At 37.4% G+C, this 24,983-nt stretch overlaps 1 pseudogene; it reads right to left on the reverse strand.

Moving 5' to 3' along the window:
- Window positions 1–301: 301 nt before the first annotated feature.
- Window positions 302–6,251, reverse strand: LOC136321024 (olfactory receptor 7E178-like; annotated as a pseudogene).
- Between the last annotated feature and the right edge of the window lie 18,732 nt (window positions 6,252–24,983).

Here is a 24,983-nt window from a genome sequence, read left to right on the forward strand (position 1 = left end):
GTGATGCTTGGGTCACTAATATTAAACCACAGGAGTCATCATTGATATAATAAGATTCAGTCAGGCAGTGATTATAATACAAAAAGATCCCAGTGTACTCCCTCAATGCAGTGTACTCCCTCAATGTCCCTTAAAGACATACTAAAAGAAGCAATATTTAGAAGTTAAGGAAGGAGAGGAGTGCAAGCCATGGGAGCTACAAAAATAACGTGATGAGAGAGGTGGAATTTGTAGGTCTTGATGTTTAGTTTTGCTTCTGTTTTACAACCTAAACTTTGAATGGATGTCACAGATACTGAGATCAGATTGTTTTCCTGAGGAGCTTCTGCATGGCCCTTTTGATGTCCCTGTTCCTTAGACTGTAGATAAAGGGGTTCAGCCTGGGGGTGACCACAGTGTATGTCACCAGAGCCACTGCACCCTTCCTTGGAGAAAGTGAGACAGCTGAACTGAGGTACACCCCAAGGGCTGTTCCATACAATAAACAAATAACTGACAGGTGAGAGCCACAGGTGGAGAAGGCTTTACATGTACTTCCCACCTGATGATGAGACTCTCAGAATGGAGAAAATAATTTTATAGTAAGAGACAAGGATCCCTGAGATAGGGAGAAAACCAGAAAGGGCACCAACAAAATACATGACTATGTCATTGGTGAAGGTGTCAGAACAGGCAAGGTTGAGGAGTTAAGAAGAGTCACAGAAGAAATGAGGGATTTTAACATCCTTGAAGCATCTTTGAACTGTAACACAATCAGATTGTGTGTGTGTGAGACCAAAAGGCTCATGAAAAATGACACCAAAACTAAAAATGCACAGAGGCATGTGTTCATGATGGCTGAGTAGTGAAGAAGGTAATAGATGGCCACAAAGTGGTCATAGGCCATAAAGGTCACCAGAAAGCACAAAAATTGACATCTGAGTAAGGCAGACTCCACAGAAGATGATTCTGCTGTGTCTAGATTTCCACAATTATATTTGGGATGGTGGTGGAGGTGATACCTATGTCAGCCAAGGACAGGTTGGAGAGGAAAAAGTACATGGGGTGTGCAGGTGGGGGTTTGAGCTGATGGCCAGGATGATGAGCAGGTTCCCCAACATGGTGACCAGGCACATGGACAAGAAAAGTCCAGAGAGCAAAGGCTGCAGTTCTGAATCATCTGACAGACCCATGAGGAAGAATTCTGAGATATGTGTTAGTTTTTGTGGTTCTATGTAGCCTGGACACCTTTTTTAAAAGAAAGGAAAATAGTGTTAGAAAAAAGAAAACAAGAAAATGGACATTCAGCACTATGTGCATATTTTGAATTCAAGCAATTCAAAAGTAAAGTTTTCACATGTGGGTTCATTGACACCAGTGCCTTCAACAATATTTTTCAGTGACTCACATGTAATTTTCTTAGAACTGTTTCTTCATTGGTTGCTGTGATATTCACTTGTTTCTAGACATGCTTATGTTAGAGACACTTGTTTGATGAATGTTAAAGCAATAAGACATTTAAAAATAATTCCATGAACACCATAAAGTATAGTGTATTAAATAAATATTCTTCTCCCTTTAATAAAAATATTTTAATTAAATAATACTTAGATGCAACATTATTTTATTCAAATACAGTGCAGGAAAATGCAAGGATATTTATAAGTTGTATACTTGCTAGAACTATATTGTCTGCTTTCTACATTAAAGTAAATGTTTATAATCAGAAGGCACCATTTGATATGCCAATTATTTTCACAGGCTCTCATCACTGTTTTCAATTTCTGACTTCTCTCCTCTAATGAAATATGTGCTCACTTAGATTTGTCTGTTGTCTTATAAAACCTTTTCAAACACAACCCCTAAGCTTGACCTACTAGACTTTAAATTGTGGTTAATATGTTTTGGTTAAATACACAAAATCACACAGCAGCATTGATCCTCATACATGGCAGTAGTGTATCACACAACTCTCAATGATAAGCAATAATTAACTTAAAAAATAAAAACTTGCTTTCTATTTCTCAGCTATGCAGGACTACATACCAATGCTATAGAATCTCAGGGAAACACCTGCTGTGTGGCACTGCTACTTCTTTATTTATTTATTTTGCTCTCCATTTTGTGATGGTTTGGTAAAGTGCTTACATGTATTATTAAAACCAAAACAGTTGGAGGGATAGTGTGCTAACTGAATCCAACTCTCTTATTCACAGTCAGGGAATTAAGAACCATGGGAAACCTTCAAAGCAGGTGTGAAACCCAGCTTTCTTTGTTTTTTTTTTCTTAATTTCATTTTCAATTAACTCTCCTTAAATACAATTATTTTTAAATCAGCATCCTGAAGCCAATTTGGATCTTTATTTCTCTTGAGAAGACATGTTATGATTTAATTTGGGAAAAAATACAAAAGAGAAAAATATAGAGACTAATGTAACATACTCCTGGGATTCCACATCAGTAAAATGGGTTAAGATATTAAAATAAATAAAACCTAAAGTACTTATACAAGTGGTTCTCAGTCTTAGTTTATTATGTTCACCTGTGAATATTGTAATATGTGCAATGTCCTGGTCATTGTCTAGAAGCAATTAAATAATAATCTCTCTATGCACAGTGCTCGGTGGTGATAACACTGCCTTAAAATATGGCCAGGCACTTAGAAAATGCTCAGATACCATTGCCTATTATACCTCTAAGCAATATTAAAAACATAAGCATTTAACAATATCTGCTTCCAAATTCATATTTTACAGAGATTTAAAATATTACCGATAAAATTTGTATTTTCCTAAATCCCTGTGTGACCCATTGCCCTGCACAGCTGTCCCCCAAAATCAAACATGTTTGTTAACTTGGTGGGTGCATTTTCTGTCAGTGTTTCCATGATGTTAGTGTTTGTTTATGTGTTTCTAAAGAGTTTTCTAGAAAATGTATGGAAATAGTACTTTACTGCACACATTGCCTCTAAAATATTCTTGTTACTACAATATTGTGTTTAAAACTTTCTGTAAAATACATACATTTATTTATAATACTTTAAGTGATACATAGTATTACCTGTGAAGTTTATTTTCTCCATTAATTCTTTCTTTTAGCAAACAAATGAAAATTTCTTTGCCTTTCTCCATATCATACAAGTAAGAATTTCTATGTGATATGTGCATGGCGGGTGTTTGTTTATGTTATAAAAATAATTGCAATTTCAATTTTACCTTTTTATAACTACCTTTGTTTTCCCAATAGAAAAATCAGTTGTGGTCATGCTTATTAAGGTAGAAAATCAGAAATATTTCTGCAGTATTTTAGTCATGCCATGGTAGCTCCATATAAAATTTATATCTTAAATAGAGGATAATATTCCATATCTCTGATTTTTAAAATGGAATGTAAAGTGCATTACCAGTCATAGAAAATCCTATAATCCCTATGTTAGGGCCATGATTCACAGAGGTGTGTGGAATCCCTACCTTTCTAACTGGTGTTCCTTATCTGAGACTGAGGAGAACAACAGCAATCTCCAGAGACATGTGGCATCTAAGAAAGGTGAATCTTAACATATATTTGTTTATTGTCTTGTAACCAAAAATTAATTTATTGGGAAAGGGGGTTTATTAATAAGATGCAAACCTAAGAAAGTGTTAATAACCTCTAATTTGATTACATGGCAGGGAATCTGAAGGCTTTGTCTCAAAGCTCTGGAGCATAGACTAACTTGAAATCCTAAAATGTGTCTCAGCCCACACAATAAAACATATCTCCCCTTTCTCATTCCACCTCTTCTTCCCTATATTTATGAAATCACTGTGAAGGTTTTTGAATGTGTGAATGTTGTAGATACTATTGAATGGGAAATAGATCCCATTGAAAGTCTATGACATACATAGATAGGCACAAGGGCTGTATTATCCTGCCTCTTGTGCAATGGGATATGCCTGAAATGGATGAAAGCACAGACAGAAAATCACCAGTGTGTGAAGCACATGACTATATTCTGTTTCTGGGAATCAAAAATAGAACAATATTTAACATGTGTGGGGGTGTTTATTCTTGTAGTTTCTCTTGACAACTCTTTGCCAAAGATGACATAAGCTCTGGGGAATCAGAAATAAGTGTGACTGTTATTTTCTTCCAAGCCCTCGGTATTTAAATAAAGATAAAGATAAATTGTGTTGTCAGATATTGGCTTATTGTTTTGTTACCAGAAATTAAATTATTGGAATTGTGGGATTATTCACAAAATGCAATTATAAAAAGTTTTTAATATCCATTGTAAATCAAATCATCAGATCATAAGACATTTGGTTGAATGGTAGGAAGCTTAATGTTCCCAATAATAATAGTAATAATATCTAATTTCCTGTCCTTTATATGTATCATCACATACTTAGTCACATAGTATTTATCATCTATTAAGTCCATACTTAATGGAGTTGCATCAATAAAATATAACACAGCTGACACTGTTGAGGCTCAGGGACACTAAGAAGTTGCTCCATGGAACTAGATAATAAGTAGAGCAGATAGGACAATATTAAGAATCTCTGAAGCACATGGAGTTACCTTTTTCACGCTATTAAAATTCAGAAAGATTAAAGCAGAGATCCACAGGTCTTAACCAATGACACATACATTATACATCTTTTAATAGTTTCTGGTTTCTTGAGTATAGAAGGAAGCTGAATCATTGACATTATGTCTTTGTTTGAAATGGCAAAAAAATAAATGATAAGAACAAAGAGGAAGTGAACAGTTGAGGCAAAGTCTAAGAGTAGGGGCAAGAAAGATTTATTCTAAATTGTCATGAGCTGGTCTTTTCTGTGACTCTTGTCTGTGATCTCAGCCATCCTTCTTATATTTTAATTAGCAAGTGCCACCCATGGTTCATCACTGTAGTCTACCAGTAACCTCTAACTCCCACAAACAAAACAAAACAAAACAAAACAAAAAAATCAGTAGCATAGGGAGTGGAGGGTGTCTCTTTGGAATGACCAGAGAAGTAAAATGGTTGGTTGGGTTGACAAATAAGAATAAATACTAACCAGGTTCCCTATGTCTGGAATCAGACTGATAGAATTCTAACTTCATTCCATTTTATCCCATGATCTGTTACAAGTTGCATTAAAAATATTAATCTTTTTATTTTCTGTAGAACAATAACGTATGTTCATGTATCTTAGGAGTGACAACACAGATAAAAAGAAACAAAATACATAGCACCAAATTCAGAGCCTGGCACTTGGGAATCTTTAATAAAGTTTCATGATATCAGGCATATTGTTATCTGGCATTATTTGGCCATTAATCTTTATTATGAACTTCATGATCAGTTTGGAATGCTTAAGGAGCAATTCAGAGGAACTTATTTTTAGTTCTGGTGAAAAGGATGCTTAAAGGAACTAGAACCAGTATAGAAGGACAACAAAATTTTGAATCAGAGCTCTCAGATCCCCACCAGAACCAAGAGCATAAACTTTATAAGCCTCTGAGCTGAAATTGTATATTGTGCCTTCTATCTGGCTACTCAACTGTCCTGCTTATCCTGATGATAAGAAAACTATGTTCCCCCAGTCTCTTCTGTATCCATTATGCCCAATAGCACTCACTGTGCTGTGCTGCCTCCATGCCCGGGCATGACAGAGGGATGACGATTCATCACCCTCCCTCCCTGTGCCTGGTGACTGATGAAGGCTCAGGCTCCATCCTCAGGACTGCAGGAAGACAGAGTCAGGCATGACCCCTTGATGTACACATTGACTCTGGGAGGAGAAAACACATGACTGGATAAAACTGTACTGGACCAACAAAGTGAAAGGTTTCAGGGCACAGGCTGCCTATTTGTGCTTGTGTAGGCTGGAAAGTGCAATGCACAGAGCTCACCATTAGCCAGATTGGTTCATGTTATACCAGTCTCTGGGGGCTTATTAATGTTAATAATAGGATTGTAACCGAGAATAAATGTATTACTGATTTACTGATATAAGTTCAAATAGCCATAATATAGAGCTAAATAAGAATGTACTAACAAAGAAAGCTTATATGTATTCCTATAAAATGTTAAATTCAGTTTGTACCTTTTCTAACTATAATCCAATATTACTAGTTTTGAAAACAACAGTTATGTATTCTGTAACAAATCAAAGGTCTATATAAATTCTGTACTTTCACCTCTGGTAGCTCTTATTACATTTAAAAGGTCTGATGCCCTCTGGCTGATGCCCATCAAGGTTAACATCCAAACAAGCAGAATAATCATCAGCCCCTGCCCTCATCCTTACTCCCACTGCCCTGGGGTTTATAGTTCTGGTTCTTTTTTCTTCAAGGCCAGAGGGGGCAGTTTGTGGGAATCTGTGGACTTTTGTTACATGAAACAAAAATCCTTATTGATGAGTTACTTGCTAGCTTCAATTTCTGTAACAACCAAGGGCAGGCATAGACTCCAACTTTCAGATATAATAGCTCAAGAAGATATGCAGCCTTCATTCAGTTATCTGAACAAATTGTGCTGAGTCACCTCAGCAAAGAACTCTCCGCCCCCTCCTTTGGATTCCTTGGTTCTACTTTCGCTTATTCCCTTCCTCCTTCTCACTCTTTATAAAACCCCTTGCCTGCACCAGACAAAAAAGATAGATTTTTGAAGATAGGAATTCCCACAAGTTCTCCCATTTTTTCAGGTGGCTGGCACTTGAATAAACCTTTTTTCTTCTCACCAGCACCTGTGTCATGTAATTAGCATTCTTGGTGACAGACACATTTTCCTGGTTTCAGGATCATAGAAAAAGTAAATGTTCTGTGTGGGGTCTGAGTCCCTCCAAGATGTCAGGAGGAATCTTGCCTATACTCCCCCATTTGCTTTTCAAGTTTTATACACCTTAGCAAAAAATTCAAATTTACTTTTTAAATTAACATACATCAATCTGTGAATTCATCACAATCAAATGCATTCAAATTGCCAAGTAATTTAGGGAGAATTAGGTCTTTTATATCAAGAATTTAATAGTAATTCAATTTTTCAGTTAATGCTTATGTCCCTCAGGACAACTTCTTTTCTTATTGTGGAAAATGTATTTAACATGAAACTTGTCCTCTAAACAAATTTTGTAGTGTTTATATGTGATTGTCAACTCTAGGTACAATGTTGTAGAGCAGATCTCTAAAGCATATTAATCCTGCCTGATTGAAACTTTATGCCCTATGATTAGTAATTCTCCATTTACCCCTCCTGCCAGCCCCTGGCAGTCACTATTCCAGGTTGATTCTATAAATGTATTTGAGATACATCATAAGTGGAGTCATGCCGTATTTGTCTTTCTGTGATTGGCTCATTTCATTTTGCATAATCTCCTTGAGCTTCATCCATGTTGCTGCAGATGGCAGGATTTACTTTTCTCAGGCTGCATAGTATTTTATTATTGATATTATATTAACCACAATTTCTTTTCTTTTTTTTTAATAATTTTATTTTTTTAATGGGGCGACATCAATAAATCAGGATACATATATTCAAAGATAACATGTCCAGGTTATCTTGTCGTTCAATTATGTTGCATACCCATCACCCAAAGTCAGATTGTCCTCTGTCACCTTCTATCTAGTATTCTTTGTGCCCCTCCCCCTCCTCCTTTCTCTCTCCCTCTCCCCCCTCACCCCGTAACCACCACACTCTTATCAATGTCTCTTAGTCTCACTTTTATGTCCCACCTATGTATGGAATAATGCAGTTCCTGTTTTTTTTATGATTTACTTATTTCACTTTGTATAATGTTATCAAGATCCCACCATTTTGCTGTAAATGATCCGATGTCATCATTTCTTATGGCTGAGTAGTATTCCATAGTGTATATGTGCCACATCTTCTTTATCCAGTCATCTATTGGTTGTTTCCATGTCCTGGCCACTGTGAACAATGCTGCAATGAACATGGGGCTGCATGTGTCTTTACGTATCAATGTTTCTGAGTTTTGGGAGTATATACCCAGTAGAGTGGTTGCTGGGTCATAAAGTAGTTCTATTTTCAGTTTTTTGAGGAACCATCATACATTCTTCCATAATGGCTGTACTACTTTACATTCCCACCAACAGTGGATGAGGGTTCCTTTTTCTCCACAGCCTCTCCAATATTTGCTATTACCTGTCTTGTTAATAACAGCTAATCTAACAGGTGTGAGGTGGTATCTCATTGCAGTTTTGATTTGCATTTCTCTAATAACTAACGAAGATGAGCATCTTTTCATATATCTGTTGGCTATTTGTATTTCTTCCTGGGAGAAGTGTCTGTTCATGTCCTCTTCCCATTTTTTTAATGGATTGTTTGTTTGTTGTTGAGTTTTATGAGTTCTTTGTATATTTTGGATATTAGGCCCTTATCTGAGCTGTTGTTTGAAAATATCATTTCCCATTTAGTTGGCTGTCTGTTTATTTTGTTATCAGTTTCTCTTGCTGAGCAAAAACTTCTTAGTCTGATGTAGTCCCATTCAGTAATTTTTGCATTCACTTCTTTTGCCTTTGGAGTCAAATTGATAAAATGCTCTTTAAAACCCAGGTCCATGAGTTTAGTACCTATGTCTTCTTCTGTGCACTTTATTGTTTCAGGTCTTATGTTTAGATCTTTGATCCATTTTGAGTTAATTTTAGTACAGGGGGACAAACTGTAGTCCAGTTTCATTGTTTTGCATGTGGCTTTCCAGTTTTCCCAGCACCATTTATTGAAGAGGCTTTCTTTTCCCCATTGTGTGTTGTTGGCCCCTTTATCAAAAACTATTTGACTATATATATGTGGTTTTATTTCTGGGTTTTATATTCTGTTCCATTGGTCTGAGTGTTTATTTTTTTGCCAATACCATGCTGTTTTGATTGTAGTGGTCCTATGATATAGTTTGAAGTCAGGTATTGTAATGCCCCCAGCTTCATTCTTTTTCTTTAGGATTGCTTTGGCTATTCAGGGTTTTTTATAGTTCCATATAAATCTGATTATTTTTTGCTCCATTTCTTTAAAAAATGTCATTGGAATTTTTAGGTAATTGCATTAAATTTGTATATTGCTTTGGGTAATATGGCCATCTTGCTTATATTTATTCTTCCTAACCAAGAACAAGGAATATTCTTCCATCTCATTATATCTTTTTTGATTTCCCTTAACAATGGTTTATAGTTTTCATTATATAGGTCCTTTACATTCTTTGTTATGTTTATTCCTAAGTATTTTATTTTTTTTGTTGCAATCGTGAAGGGGATTATTCTTTTGAGTTCATTCTCAAATGTTTCATGGTTGGCATATAGAAAGGCTATTGACTTCTGTATGTTAATTTTGTATCCTGCGATCTTACTGTATTGGCTTATTGTTTCTAGTAGTCTTTTTGTGGATTCCTTGGGGTTTTCGATGTATAGGATTATATCATCTGCAAAAAGTGATACCTTTACTTCTTCTATTCCGATATGGATGCATTTATTTCTTTGTCTTGTCTGATTGCTCTGGCTAGAACCTCTAGTACCACATTAAATAAGAGTGGAGAGAGTGGACAACCCTGTCCTGTTCCTGATTTAAGGGGGAAAGCCTTCAGTTTAGTGCCATTTAATATGATGTTAGCTGATGGTTTATTATATATGGCCTTTATCATGTTGAGATCTTTTCCTTCTATACCCATTTTGTTGAGAGTCTTAAACATAAAATTGTGTTGTATTTTATCAAAAGCCTTTTCTGCATCTATTGATAAGATCATGTGGTTTTTGTTCTTTGTTTTGTGGATATGGTGTATTACATTAACCGTTTTACGTATGTTGAACCATCCTTGAAATTCTGGGATGAATCCCATTTGATCATGATGTACTTTTTAAAAATATGTTGTTGTATTCGATTTGCTAGTATTTTGTTTAGTATATTAGCATCTGTATTCATTAGAGATATTGGTCTGTAGTTTTCTTTTTTTGTGCCATGGTTGCCTGGTTTTGGTATGAGGGTTATGTTGGCCTCATAAAATGTGTTTGGAAGTATTGCTTCTTCTTCAATTTTTTGGAAGACTTTGAGTAGAATAGGAACCAAGTCTTCTTTGAATGTTTGATAAAATTCGCTAGTATAGCCATCTGGGCCTGGACTTTTATTTTTGGGGAGGTTTTTAATGGTTTTTTCTATTTTTTCTCTACTAATAGGTCTGTTTAGGCTTTCTGCTTCTTCTTGACTCAGTCTAGGAAGGTTGTATTGTTCTAGGAATTTATCCATTTCTTCTAGGTTGTTGAATTTAGTGGCATAAAGTTTTTCATAGTATTCTACAATAATTCTTTGTATATCTACAGTGTCCGTGGTGATTTCTCCTCTTTCATTTTGGATTTTGTTTATATGAGTTCTTTCTCTTTTTTCCTTGGTAAGTCTTGCCAAGGGTTTGCCAATTTTGTTGATCTTTTCAAAGAACCAGCTCCTTGTTCTATTAATTTTTTTTATAGTTTTTCTGTTCTCTATTTTATTTATTTCTGCTCTGATATTTATTATCTCCTTTCTTCGGCTGGTTTTGGGTTGTCTTTGTTCTTCTTTTTCCAGTTCCTTATGGTGTGAAGTTAAGTGGTTCACTTGGGCTCTCTCTTGTTTGTTCATATATGCCTGCAGTGATATGAACTTCCCTCATATCACTGCTTTTGCTGCATCCCATAGATTCTGATATGTCGTATTGTCATTTTTATTTGTCTGTATATATATCTTTTGATCTCCGCACTTATTTCTTCTTTGACCCATTCATTTTTTTAAAGTATGTTATTTAGTTTCCACATTTCTGTGGTATTTTTTTCTTCTTTTTTTGCAATTGAATTCTAGTTTCAAGGCTTTATGATCGGAAATATGCTTGGTACAGCTTTGATTTTTCTGAATTTGCTGATGTTGTTTTTGTGTCCCAACATATGGTCAATTCTTGAGAATGATCCATGTACATTGGAGAAAAATGTATACTCAGTCACTTTAGGATGAAATTTCCTGTAGATGTCTATCATATCCAGGTGCTCTAGTGTTTGGTTTAAGGCCAATATATCTTTATTGAGTCTCTGTTTGGATGACCGATCTAGAGCCATCAGCGGTGTATTGAGGTCTCCAAGTATGATTGTATTTTTGTCAGTTTTTGTTTTAAGGTCAATAAGTAGCTGTCTTATATATTTCGGTGCTCCTTGGTTTGGTGCATATATATTAAGGATTGTTATGTCTTCTTGATTCAGTGTCCTCTTAGTCATTATGATATGACCATTTTTGTCTCTGAGTACTTTTGATGTCTTGTAGTCAGCATGATCCGATATGAGTATTGCTACGCCTGCTTTTTTTTATGTTATTTGCTTGGAGTATTGTTTTCCAGCCTTTCACTTTGAATTTGTTTTTATCCTTGTTACTTAGATGAGTTTCTTGTAGTCAGCATACAGTTGGATTTTCTTTTTTAATCCATTCTGCTACTCTGTGCCTTTTTATTGGTGAGTTTAATCCGTTTACATTTAGTGTAATTATTGACACTTGTGAATTCCTTATTGCCATTTTATAGATTGCTTTCTGTTAGTTTTGTGTCTTGTTTGATCCTTCTGTTTCATTTTTCTATCTTTTGTTTTTTGGTTGTATTGCATACATTTTTCCTCTGTTGCTATCTTTTTTATCTCATGTGCTTCTGTGGTGGTTTTGTCAATGGTGGTTACCTTTAAGTAATGAAAAGGGTTCCTACCCTGTTCATTGTAGCAAACTATTTTGTGAGTACTTTTGCACTCCATCATCCTTTGCTATTGTTAATCTCCATCCTCTCCCAGCCTTTCTTTTTGTTGTTGTCACAGTTTAAATTTGGTTTTATTGTGTTCTTCTTGGAGCTTTTACTTGTGGCGTTGTTTTTTGTTCTTTGTCTGATTGGAGAACCCCTTTTAGTAATTCCTGGAGTGGGCTTTTCTGATGATAAATTCCCTCATCTTTTCTGTATCTGTGAATGTTTTTATTTCTCCTTCATATTTGAAGAATAGCTTTGATGGGAATAGTATTCTTGGGTGAAAGTTTCTTTATTTCAGGACTTTAAATATTGGGGTCCACACTCTTCAAGCTTGTAAAGTTTCTCTTGAGAAATTGGATGATAATCTAATGGGCCTTCCTTTATATGTTGTATTCTTCTTTTCCCTGACTGCCTTGAGAATTTTTTCTTTGCCATTGGTTTCTGCCAATTTTATTATGATGTGCCTTGGAGTAGGTTTGTTGGGGTTAAAAAAACTCAGAGTTCTCTTTACTTCTTGAATTTGAGGCTTTAGTTCTTTCCACAGGCTTGGGAATTTCTCATCTATTATTTGTTTGAGTATGTTCTCCATTCCATTTTCTCTCTCTTCTCCCTCTGATATACCTATTATTCTTATGTTATTCTTTTTGATGGAGTCAGATAATTCCTGTAGGGCTATCTCATTTTTTTAAAATCTTTGAGTCTCTTTCTTCTTCTCTCTCTTGTGCCTCAAGTTGCTTGTCTTCTATTTCACTAATCGTACCTTCTATCTGGCCTTTTCTATTAGCTAAGCTTGTTACCTCATTTTTCAGCTCATGAACTGAGTTTTTCATCTCTGTTTGATTTGTTTTTATAGTTTCAATTTCCTTGAAAATATATTCTTTGTGTTCATTGAGTTGTTTTCTGAGCTCCCTAAATTGCCTTTCTGTATTTTCTTGTATATCTCTGAGTATTTTTAGGATTTCTCTTTTAAATTCTCTGTCGTTTAACTCCAAGGTTTCCAATATATTAAATTTTTTCTCCATAGATTTTTTCTCATCTATCTGTGTTACCTCTCTTTCTTTTGTATCCATGATATTCAATTTTCTCTTCCTTAATGGCATCTGAGGGTGGTTTTGTTGATAGTATTAATGAGATTTAATAAAGAATAAAAAGTTAAAAAAATAAAAATCAAAAAGAGTTGTTTTTTTAAAAAAATTAATAATTAAATAAAGAAATATTAAATTAAATTTAAATTTAAAAAATTATCCCCCCCTCCTTTTTTCCTCTCCTCTCCTCTCCTTTCTTGAGAAAATCTTGTGGTGAACTGTGAATTATATTGTACTAAACAGAAGAAACAATGCCCATAATGGAGGGCCTGAATTGGGGAGAAGTAATAAAGGAGTAATAAAAAAAAGAGAAAGAAATGGAGTTATGGACCCACAAAAAGCAAATAAGGAAAAAATTTGGGTCAAGAATAAAATTATTTGCTTTTAGGTGTTGGTTGACTAAGAGTTATGATGAAAGAAATAAGAGGAAAACAGGAAAATGGGGGAACAAATTAAAAAATTACTATTGTATTTAATGAAATAAGAACTAGATAGGCCCTGGCCAGTTGGCTCAGTGGTGGAGCATCGGCCTGGCATGCGGGGGACCTGGGTCTGATTCCTGGCCAGGGCACATAGGAGAAGCGCCCATCTGCTTCTCCACCCCTCCCCCTCTCCTTCCTCTGTCTCTCTCTTCCCCTCCCGCAGGAGGGCTCAGTTGAAGCAAAGATGGCCTGGGCGCTGGGGATTGCTCCTTGGCTTCTGCCCCAGGCTCTGGAGTGGCTCTGGTCATGGCAGAAGCAATGCCCCTGGGGGGCAGAGCATCACCCCCTGGTGGGCAGAGCGTAGCCCCTGGTGGGCGTGTCGGGTGGATCCCGGTCGGGCGCATGCAGGAGTCTGTCTGGCTGTCTCTCCCCATTTCCAGCTTCAGAAAAATACACACACACAAAAAAAGAACTAGATAAAATGGAGACCCAGGGATGGGAGCACTGCTAGCTGATTTAAAAAGGTGAAGTAACCCCCCCCCCAAAATGCCACAAACTTAAGATTGATTCCCAGATAAGATAATTTGTTTGTTATTGAGGTTTGAATGAGAGGAGACATAAAGGAGAAAGGAAGAAACTAATATAGCAAAAGAAAAGAAAGAGAGAGAGAGAGAGAGAGAAAGAGGGAATCACTAAAAAGAAAAAAGAAAAAAGAGGAGAGAGAAAGTTAAGGGTTTTGGAGTGCAACCCTCCTAGAGAGAAAGGAAAAGGAAAGAAAAGATAATGGGAGATGTAACACTTATGTGTAGTGTAGTTCAAGGAGAGGAGAGAGTAAGACCGGCAGAGAGTTAAACGACCAAATTGGAGGAGAAAAAAAAATCAAGAATGAAGATAAGAGAAACGAACAAATATAATAAAATGGGATAGGTTATAAAGTCTGCAGATTATTCTTGATTTTGAGAGGTTATCTTCTTGCTTTTTCTTTTCTCCCCCTCTTCCTGGGTGGTGACTCTGTACTCCAGGTTCTGCCCCTTTGGCATGCTCAGGTAGAGGTTTGCAGTTGATAGGTCTTTATGGCGATGTCGTGTATTGTGCTTCAGTCTCGTTGGCAGTTGAGGCTCATTAGCATTTATAGGCTCTGACAGTGAGAGAGTCCATGTTCCTGGAGCCTCTCTCCTAGTCATTCCTTCCTCAATTAGTAGCCTGATAATCCAGCTATGGGGTTGCTGCTGCCTCTGCCTGGATAGTAAGAGGCTCAAAGAGCTGGCAACTCTCCACTCTATTCCCACTCAGCACAGGGCTCTGGGTAAGGCTCAGTCAGTAAGAGTTTCTAGCATAATCAGGCGGGGCTTCCACCCACTCAAAGACCTCTGGCTCTGCCACTCTGTCTGGTAACACGGGCGGGCGCCCACTCCCAGGGTGCTTGGAGGAAACTCTTGTTCACTATCTGTGCACAGACCAGGATATCAGGCCAGCAGTCTCACCCTCTGAGTGAAACCCCTGCCTGCATGGTAAAGTTCCAGTGTTGGAATTGGCTCTTGGTTCCTCCCCATGCGCAGCTTTTTCAGGGCGCTGGGGCGGCCTGGAGATTCTGCTTTTGGCCCACACAAAGGCCCCTGACTCTGCCCCTCTGTGGGGTAACACGGGCACCCACTCCTGAGGTACTCGGAGGAATCTCTTGCCCACTCTCCGCGCGCGCAGACCAGGATACCAGGCCGGCCACCTCACACTTTGAGTGAAACCTTCACCCGCACAGAAAAATTTCAGCATTGGAATTGGCTCTCGCTCCCTCTCTATGCGTGGCTTTTTCAGGGCACTGGGGCTGCCCAGAGATTCTGCTTTTGACCCACACAAAGGCCTCTGACTCTGCCTTTCTGTGGGGTAACATGGGCGCCCACTCCCAGGGCTTTCAAAGGAATCTCTTGCCCACTATCTGCGTGCGCTGACCAGGAGATCGGGGAAAATGGCTGCCCCACTAGTTTTTCTTTGTCTGGGTTTGGCATGTGTTAGCTTGTATTGCCTGAGTTTCCACAGGCACAGTTTTTCCTCGGCTTGGATCTCCGTGCCACAGCCTGGTTCGGCCGTTTGTGCCACGGCCTGGATCTATTCACCCCCTTTGCCCGCCTTAGTTTCTATACTCTCAGTTCCCAGTGAAAGCGGCCCTATTTAGGTTAGTGAGGAAGGCAGAGCATTTTTTACTCCCTATTTCCTTTGGGGTTTGATTATATATTTAGCCAATTTTTTGCTCGACCATACGTTTGGGTGAATTGCGAAACGTCTGGAGGCTCCAAGGATAAGTTTTTCTGTTTCTGGTTGAAGATCTTGTTGAGTTTTGGGGGAGATTTATTGGTATCGCTTCCTACTGCACCATTACTTTGATGTCATCCTCCACACAATTTCTTTATTCATTTATCTTTCAATGACCATTAGGTTGTTACTAGATCTTGGCTATTGTGCACAGTTCCACAGTGAACACAGGACTGGTAATATCTCTTGAAGATATAGATTTCTGTTCTTTTGGACAAATAATAAGAAGTAAGACTGTTAGAACAAAAAGTAGTTCTATTTTTAATTTTTAAATCTTTCTAAGTAACTTAATATTGTTTTTCATAGTGGCTAACATATTGTTTATTTATACCAACATTGTGCAGGAGTTCCAATTTCTCCACATTCTTGTCAACACGTCTTTTTTTTTTTAAATGATAACCAATTTGTTAGGTATGAACTCTTATCTCAGTGTGGGTTTCATTTGCATTCCTCTGATGCTTAATGATATTGAATACCATTTACACACCTACTATTAATTAGAATGGTATGTCTTTTGTTAAAAAAAAGTCTAAATTTTTAGCCCATTTTTTAATGTTTTTTATTTTACTATTTTTTATTTTTATTTTACTGTTGTGTTGTAGGAATTCCTACAATAGCTTAAAGATTAAACAATTATCAGACTTATGGTTTGCAAATGTTCTCAAAGGGTCCATAGGTTGCCTTTTCACTCATGAGGAATCTGAGTACACTGAGTTGCCATGCGTCTCAAATTTTTGCTAAGATCTAGGTGGAGTTGTATCTTCACATCCCATATGCTTTTTATTATCTGTAATACCCCTTTCAGATGAAGGATCTTAGCTCCATTCCCAAATAGTTACTGTGCATCCTTTCAGCTTATTTCCATTCAGGCATAGTGCTAATCCATTTGTAGCACTAATTCTAAATTCTGAAGTTTAAAAAAGAAAAAGCAAATATTGCCTCTGGGAATAATATATAAAATGAGATATCATAAGACAATATTACTGTAATAGTCAGTTAGTCAGTGTTCTCCAGAGAAGCAGAACCAACAAAACATATGTATATTTATATAAAGATTTCTTTTTAAGAAATTGGTTCATATGATCGTGGAGGCTTGTTAAGTCCAAATTTTGCTGGTAGGCTAGCAGGCTGGAGACACAGAGTAGAGTTAAAATTCAAGTCCAAAGGCAGTCTGCTATTAAAATTCTTCTTACCTCTAAGTGGTCAGTCTTTGTTCTAGTAAAAATTTCTTGAATTGATTAAATGAAAATCACCCACATTATAGAGGGTAATCAGCTTTACTCAATGTCCACTGATCTATTCTTGAAGGATTCGATGGAGTAGGTGGATGTACCAACTTCCAACTCCCAGAACCAAAGTGGATTACAACTTAATTTTAAGAACCATCATCTGGAAAAACCAACTCTGAACTAAACTAAGAAAACTCTTCAACCAAGGAACACTGAAGAAGCCACATTGAAACTGGTAGGAAAAGTGGAAATGTGGAGAAGGCTGCCCAGCTCCCTGGAGCAAACAACAGCCAGGAGAGACTCACATGATGGGAAGTGAGTTTAGCAGAGAGGGGAGGAATCTGGGCCCCAGGAACAAAGTCCCAGCCTGCAGCCCCAGAGCCTAGAAGAGGCATATGGACAGTATTTAGCTGCAAAACAAGTCAGGATACTATTTGTGAGAAAAAGATAGTTTTCTCAGACCCAGGATTCTTCTTAAAGGGACCACGCAAAAAAACTTCTTTCACAACCACCCATCCAGGGCTCCAGGAGATGGGAAGAGAGGAAAGGACTGGAGCAGTGGGACAAGAGTATAATCTAGGAGGCAAAGGAAGAAACACTTTGAGGGACAGCCACCCTAATCCTTGGGCTGAGTCACTCTCCAAATCTGAAGTAAATATTTCCCCTGGAACCAGCAATACCAGCAAAGGGAAGCAGGACACCAGCCAAACAAGCTCTTCTGTGGCACTCAGAGCAGAGCTGCTTAGAAGGAGGGAGCTTTCAGGACTACAGTAGGGAGTATTAGGGTTTAACCTGCAGTGCCCCCACCCACACTGCTGAGGGCTTGCTACACGGTAGGTGGTGGCAGGATGCAGAAGAGCAATTCTGCAGGTGGGGGCGGAAGCTGGGTGGGCCACACCTGAGGCCAAGGCGAGAGCTCAGTCTAGCCCTGTAGGGTGAAGGGGATGCAGAAAAGTGGTCCAGCAGGGCTGCTGGCCTGCCTGCAACCCTGCCTGCAGAGGAAGGGTGGGAGCCTAGGAATAGGCGAAAATCTGCCACTGAGCAAAAGCACACAGGCACACAGCCTTGCCTGGCCTTTTAGGCTTGCAGCTCTATGCATAAAACAGCTCCACCCTCAGGGGCAGGGTGAGAACCTAGGAAAAGGCAAAGGTCCACAGCTGAGTGAGTGCTGGCAGCTCCATCCAGCCCATGGTGCTGAGGCTTGTAGCTCGATGCATGAGCAGGTTCTAACCATGAAGAAGGTGCTCATCCTAGCCCATGGTGTCAAGGTTTGTGGCCTGTGTGCAGAGCACAACCTCACCCATGGGAGCAGGGCGGAGGCTGAGAACTGCTAAGGGTTGTAGAACCGGGCACGAGAACAAAGCCCTTCCTGTGGAGGAGAGGTGGAAACCTCAGCAACAGCTACAGTGTGCTGGTGCCAGCAAAGCCCATATCCAAACATCCTAGGCAGTGACAGAGGGGGTGACAGGCCTGCAGACAGACCACACCAAAGGAATACAGAGGCAACACCCATTGCATTCCAGTGGCCAAACCTTTCTTATGCACAGACAAAATAGACAGGCAGAGAAATGCAACCCAAATGAATCAAGAGATCTCCCCAGAAAAGGACCTGAATGAATCAGATATAACCAAATTACCAAATGCAGAGTTTAAAATAAAGATGGTTAGGATGTTCAAAGAGTTTAGAACAACAATCGATGGTCATTATGAACACATAAATAAAGAGATAGTAAATATAAAAAAAGAAAATTGAAATAATAAAAAAGAAGCAGTCAAAAATGACAAATACAATATCAGAATTGAAGACCAGAATAAAAGGAATTAAAAGCAGGATGGATGAAGCCAAGGATCAAATCAATGAGGTAGACTAGAGGACAAGATAAATGAAGGCACAGAAGCAGAGCAGAAAAAAGAAAAGAAACTCAAAAAGTCTGAGGAAATTCTAAGAGAGCTCTGTGACAACATGAAAAGAAATAACATCTGCATCATAGAGGTTCCTGAAGAAGAAGAAAAAGAACAAGGAATAGAAACTTTGTTCAATCAAATCATTGCTGAAAACTTCCCTAAATTGAGGCAGGAAAATGTATCACAGGTTTAAGAAGCAAAGAGAACTCCATTAAAGAAAAACCAAAAGAAAGCTACACCAAGACACATCATAATTAAAATACCAAAGCTAAGTGATAAAGAGAAAATATTAAAAGCTGCTAGAGAATAAAAAGCTATCACCTACAAAGGAGCCCCCGTAAGGATGACTTCTGACTTCTCAACAGAAACACTTGAGGCCAGAAGGGAATGGAAAAAATATTCAAAGTAATGCAGAACAAGAACCTACAACCAAGACCACCTTATCCAGCAAGGCTATCATTTAAAATTAAAGGATAAATAAAAAACTTTCCAGACAAAAAAAGAAACTCAAGGAATTTACTACAACCAAACCAATGCTGTAAGAAATGCTAAGGGGCCTGTTGTAAACAGATCAAAGGGGGAAAAGAATATAGCAAAAGAAGAATACAGTTTTAAAGAATAAAATGGCAATAAACAACTACATATCAATAATAACCTTACATGAAAATGGATTAAATGCTGCAATCAAAAGATATAGGGTAGCTGTGTGGATAAGAAAAAAGAACCCATACATATCCTGTCAACAAAAGACACACCTTAAAACAAAAAATGTACATAGACTGAAGGTAAAAGGAAGGAAAAAAAATTTCATGCAAATAGAAATAAATAAAAGCTGGGGTAGCAATATTTATATTGGAAAAAATGGACTTTAAAACAAAGACTATAGTAAAAGATAAAGAAGGTCACTACATAATGATAAAGGGAGCAATTTAATGAAAAGATATAACCATTGTAAATATCTACACACCTAAAATAGGAGCAGCTAAATATATAAAGCAGAATTTTATGGATATAAAGGGCAAGATCAACAGCAATACTATAATAGTAGGGGATTTCAATACCCCAATAACATCACTAGATAGATCCCCAAGAAAGAAAATTAACAAAGAAACAGCAGACTTAAAGAACATACTAGATCAACTCAATTAATAGATTTTTTAGAACATTTCACTCTAAAGCAACAGAATATACACTCTTTTCAAGTGCTCATGGTACATTCTCTAGAATAGACCACATGTTAGGACACAAAAGCAGTCTCAACAAATTCAAGAAAATCAAAATCATATCAAGCATTTTCTCTGATCAAAATGGCATGTAACTACAAATCAACCACAACAGAAAAACTGAAAAATACTCAAACACATGGAAACTAAATAGCATGTAATTAAATAACAAATGGGTTAACAATGAGATCAAAGAAGAAATAAAAAAATTCTAGGAACAAATGATAATGATCATACATCAACTTAAAATTTATGGAACACAGGAAAAACAGTACTGAGAGGGAAGTTCTTAGCATTACAGGCATACTTTAAGAAGCTAGAGAAAGCTCAACTAAACAACTTGACCCTGCATCTAAAAGAACTATAAAAAAATCAGCAAGTAAAGCTCAAAGGTAGTAGAAGGAAGAAAATAATCAAGATCAGAGTGGAAATAAATGACATAGAGGCTAAAGAAATGATACAGAGGATCAATGAAACAAAGAGCTGGTTTTTTGAAAGGGTAAACAAGATCAATAAATCCTTAACCAGACTTACCAAGAAAAAAAGAGAGAGAGGACTCAAATAAATAAAATTAGAAATGAGAGTGGAAAAATAACAACTGACAAAACAGAAATACAAAATATTGTAAGAAAATAGTATGAAAAACTGCATGCCAAAGAACTTGAAAACCTACAAAAAAATAGACAAATTCCCTGAAACATACAGTCTTCCAAAAATCAATTTGGAAGAATCAGAAAACCTAAACAGATTGATTATAACAAATGAGATTGAAACAGTTATCAAAAAACTCCCAACAAAGAAAAGTCCTGGGCCTGATGGCTTCACAAGTGAATTCTACTAAATATTCAAAGAAGAAAAAACTCCTATTCTTCTCAAGCTATTTCATAAAATTCAAGAGGAAGGAAGACTTCCAAACTCCTTTTATAAGGTGAGCATAATTCTGATTCCAAAACCAGGCAAAGATAACACAAAGAAAGAAAACTATAGGTCAATATCCCTGATGAATTTAGATGCTAATATCCTCAAGAAAATATTAGCAAACCGATCCAGCAATATATAAAAAAAATTATACACCATGTTCAAGTGGGATGTATTTAGGGAAGGCAATATTTGCAAATCAATCAATGTGATTCATCATATAAACAAAAGGAAGGAGAAAAACCACATGATAATTTCAATAGATGCAGAAAAAGCATTTGATAAAATCCAGCATGCATTTATAATCACAACTCTTAGCAAAGTGGGAATACAGGGAACATACCTTAACATGATAAAGACCATCTATGACAAACCCACAGCCAACATCATACTCAGTGGGCAAAAATTAAAAGCAATCCCCTTAAGATCAGGAACAAGGCAGGGGTGCCCCCTTTCACCACTTTTTTTTTGTATTTTTCTGAAGCTGGAAATGGGGAGAGACAGTCAGACAGACTCCCGCATGTGCCTGACCAAGATCCACCCAGCACGCCCACCAGGGGCGATGCTCTGCCCACCAGGGGGCGATGCTCTGCTCCTCTGGGGCATCGCTCTGCCACGACCAGAGCCACTCTAGCACCTGGGGCAGAGGCCAAGGAGCCATCCCCAGCACCCGGGCCATCTTTGCTCCAATGGAGCCTTGGCTGTGGGAGGGGAAGAGAGAGACAGAGAGGAAGGAGGCGGGGGGAGGGTGTGGAGAAGCAAATGGGCGCTTCTCCTATGTGCCCTGGCTGGGAATCGAACCCAGGTCCCCCACACGCCAGACCGACACTCTAACGCTGAGCCAACCGGCCAGGGCCCCTTTCACCACTTTTATTCAACATAGTTTTGGAAGTCTTAGCCACAGCAATGAGACAAGAAGTAAAAATTAAGGCATCCAAATTGAAAAAGAAAAAGTAAAACTATCATTATTTGCAGATGATATGATATTGTATATAGAAAACCCTAAAGTTTCAGTCAAAAAAAACTACTGGACCTGATAAATGAATTCAGCAATGTGGCAGGATATAAAATTAATACTCAGAAATAAGGGCATTTTTATACACCAACAATGAACTGTCAGAAAGTGAAATTAAGAAAACAGTTCCCTTCACTATTGCACCAAAAAAATAAAGTACCTAGGAGTAAATTTAACCAAGGAGATTAAAGACTTGTACTAGGAAAATTAAAAAACATTGATAAAAAAAATCAAGAAAGATACAAACAAGTGGAAGCATATACCGTAATCATGGTTAGAAAAAAATAAACATTATTAAAATGTCTATATTGCCCTGGCCAGTTTGCTCAGTGATAGAGCATCGGCCTGGCATGCAGGAGTCCTGGGTTTGATTCCTGGCCAGGACACACAGAAGAAGCACCCATCTGCTTCTCCACCCCTCCCCCTCTCCTTCCTCTCTGTCTCTCGCTTCCCCTCCCACAGCCAAGGCTCCATTGGAGCAAAGTTGGCTCGGCACTGAGGATTGCTCCAAGGCCTCTGCCTCAGGCACTAGAATGGCTCTGGCCACAATAGAGAGACACCCCAGATGGGCAGAGCATCGCCCCCTGGTGGGCATGCTGGGTGGATCTTGGTCGGGCGCATGTGGGAGTCTTTCTGACTGCCTCCCCATTTCCCACTTCAGAAAAATACAAAAAAAAGGTCTATATTACCCAAAGCAATTTATAAATTCAATGCAATACCAATTAAAATATCAATGACATACTTCAAAGATATAGAACACATATTTCAAAAATTTATATGGAACCAAAAAAGAACACAAATAGCCTCATCAATCTTGGAAAGGAAGAATAAAGTGGGAGGTATCACAGTTCCTAATATCAAGTTATACTACAAGGCCATTGTACTCAAAACAGCTTGGTACTGGCATAAGAACAGGCATATAGATCAATGGAACAGAACAGAGAACCCAGAAATAAACTCACAGCTCTATGGACAACTGATATTTGACAAAGGAGGTAAGAGCATACAATGGAGTAAAGACAGCCTCTTTAACAAATGGTGTTAGGAATATTGGACAGCTACCTGCAAAAAAATGAAACTAGACTGCCAACTTACACCATTCACAAAAATAAACTCAAAATGAAGAAAAGACTTAAATGTAAGCCTTGTAGTGATAATCATCTTAGAAAAAAACATAGGCAGTAAACTCTCCAACATTTCTCGCAGCAGTATATTATATATGCCAATTTATGTCCATGTGCAAATGAAATAAAAAACAGGATAAACAAATGGGATTATATCAAACTAAAAAGCTTTTGCACAGCTAAAGACAATAAGAACAGAATAAAAAGAGAAACTACACTATTGGAGGACATTCTACAATACATCTAATAAGGGTTAATAACAAAAATTTATAAAGAACTTGTAAATCTCAACATCAGGAAGACAAACAATCCAATCAAAAAATGGGAAAAAGAAATGGATAGACACTTCTCCAAGGGACATACAGATGGCCAATAGGCATATGAAAAAATGCTCAACATCACTAATCATTAGAGAAATGCAAATTAAAACCACAATGAGATATCACCTCACACCAGTCAGAATGGCACTCATCAACAAAACAATACAGAATAAGTGCTGGCAAGAATGTGGAGATAAGAGAGCCCTCCTGCCCTGCTGGTGGGAATGCAGACTGGTGCAGCCATTATAGAAAACAGTATGGAGATTTCTCAGAAAATTAAAAATTGAGCTGTCTTTTGACCCAGCTATCCCACTTTTAGGAATATACCCTAAAAACACCATAGCACTGTTCCAAAAGGAGAAATGCACCCCCATATTTATGGCAGCATTGTTCACAATAGCAAAGATCTGGAAACAGCCCAAGTGTTCATCAGTTGACAAGTGGATTAAAAAGCAGTGGTATATATATATATACAATGGAATACTACTCGGCCATGAGAAATAATGACATTGGATCATTTACAACAACATGGATGGACCTTGATAACATTATACAGAGTGAAATAAGTAAATCAGAAAAAACTAAGAACTATATGATTCCATACATAGGTGGGACATAAAAATGAGACTCAGAGACATGGTCAGGAGTGTGCTGGTTATGGGGGGCACAAAGAAAACTAGATATAAGGTGAGGAAAGACAATTTGACTGTGGGTGATGGGTATGCAACATAATCAAATGTCAAAATAACCTGGAGACATTTTCTCTGAACATATGTACCCTAATTTATCAATGTCACCCCATTAAAATTAATTTTAAAAAGAGGAAAAAGATCCCCTGATCTAAATGTTAATTATTTTTAAAAAAATAAAAATAAACGCTTACACAGAAACACCCAGAATAATGTTTGGCTAAATATCTGGGCATCATAACCCAGTTAAGTCAACACAAAATTTATCATCACAAGTACCTTGGCAAATTTCTAATGCCTCTGTTTATTATTTGCATTTTCAGAAAAGGACACACTGCCTATTTATTGCTCCAGAATGTATTAGATTGAGAATATCTCATTTCAGTTCATAAAAACAAAGAATCAAAAAACTAATTTAGAAATTTTTAAAAATAATTTTATTTAGAAAATTAAATTTATTTATTTATTTATTTGTTTATTATTATTTTTGAACTTAGAAAATGAACTTTAACAGGGTGACATTGATCAATAAGAGTATATACATTTCAGGTGAACATTTCTATGACATTTAAACTGTTGATTATGTTGTATATCTATCACCCAAAGTCAAATCACTTTCTGTCACCTTATATTTGTCACTCTTTATACCTTTCCTCTCACCCCATCTCCCTTCCCTATTCATTCTAATTCCCTTTCCCTTCCCTCACATTCTCTTCCTCTACTAACCACTTCACTTTTATCTATGTCCATAAGTCTGTTTTATATCTCACCTATGTGTAAAATCATACAGTTCTTAGTTTTTTCTGATTTACTTGTTTCACTCAGTATAATCAAGGTCTTTCCATGTTGTCGTAAATGTCACTATGTATCATTTCTTATGGCTGAGTAGTATTCCATTGTATATATGTTCCACATCTTCTTTATCCAATCCTCTGTTAAGGGGCACTTTGGTTGTTTCCATGTCTTGGCCACTGTGAATAAAGCCATGATAAATATGTCAGTGTATTTGTCTTTGTGTACAAAGGTTTTCAAGTTTTTAGGTAGATACCCAGT

Source organism: Saccopteryx bilineata, chromosome 1, assembly GCF_036850765.1.
Source record: "Saccopteryx bilineata isolate mSacBil1 chromosome 1, mSacBil1_pri_phased_curated, whole genome shotgun sequence".
Taxonomy (NCBI): Eukaryota; Metazoa; Chordata; class Mammalia; order Chiroptera; family Emballonuridae; genus Saccopteryx; species Saccopteryx bilineata.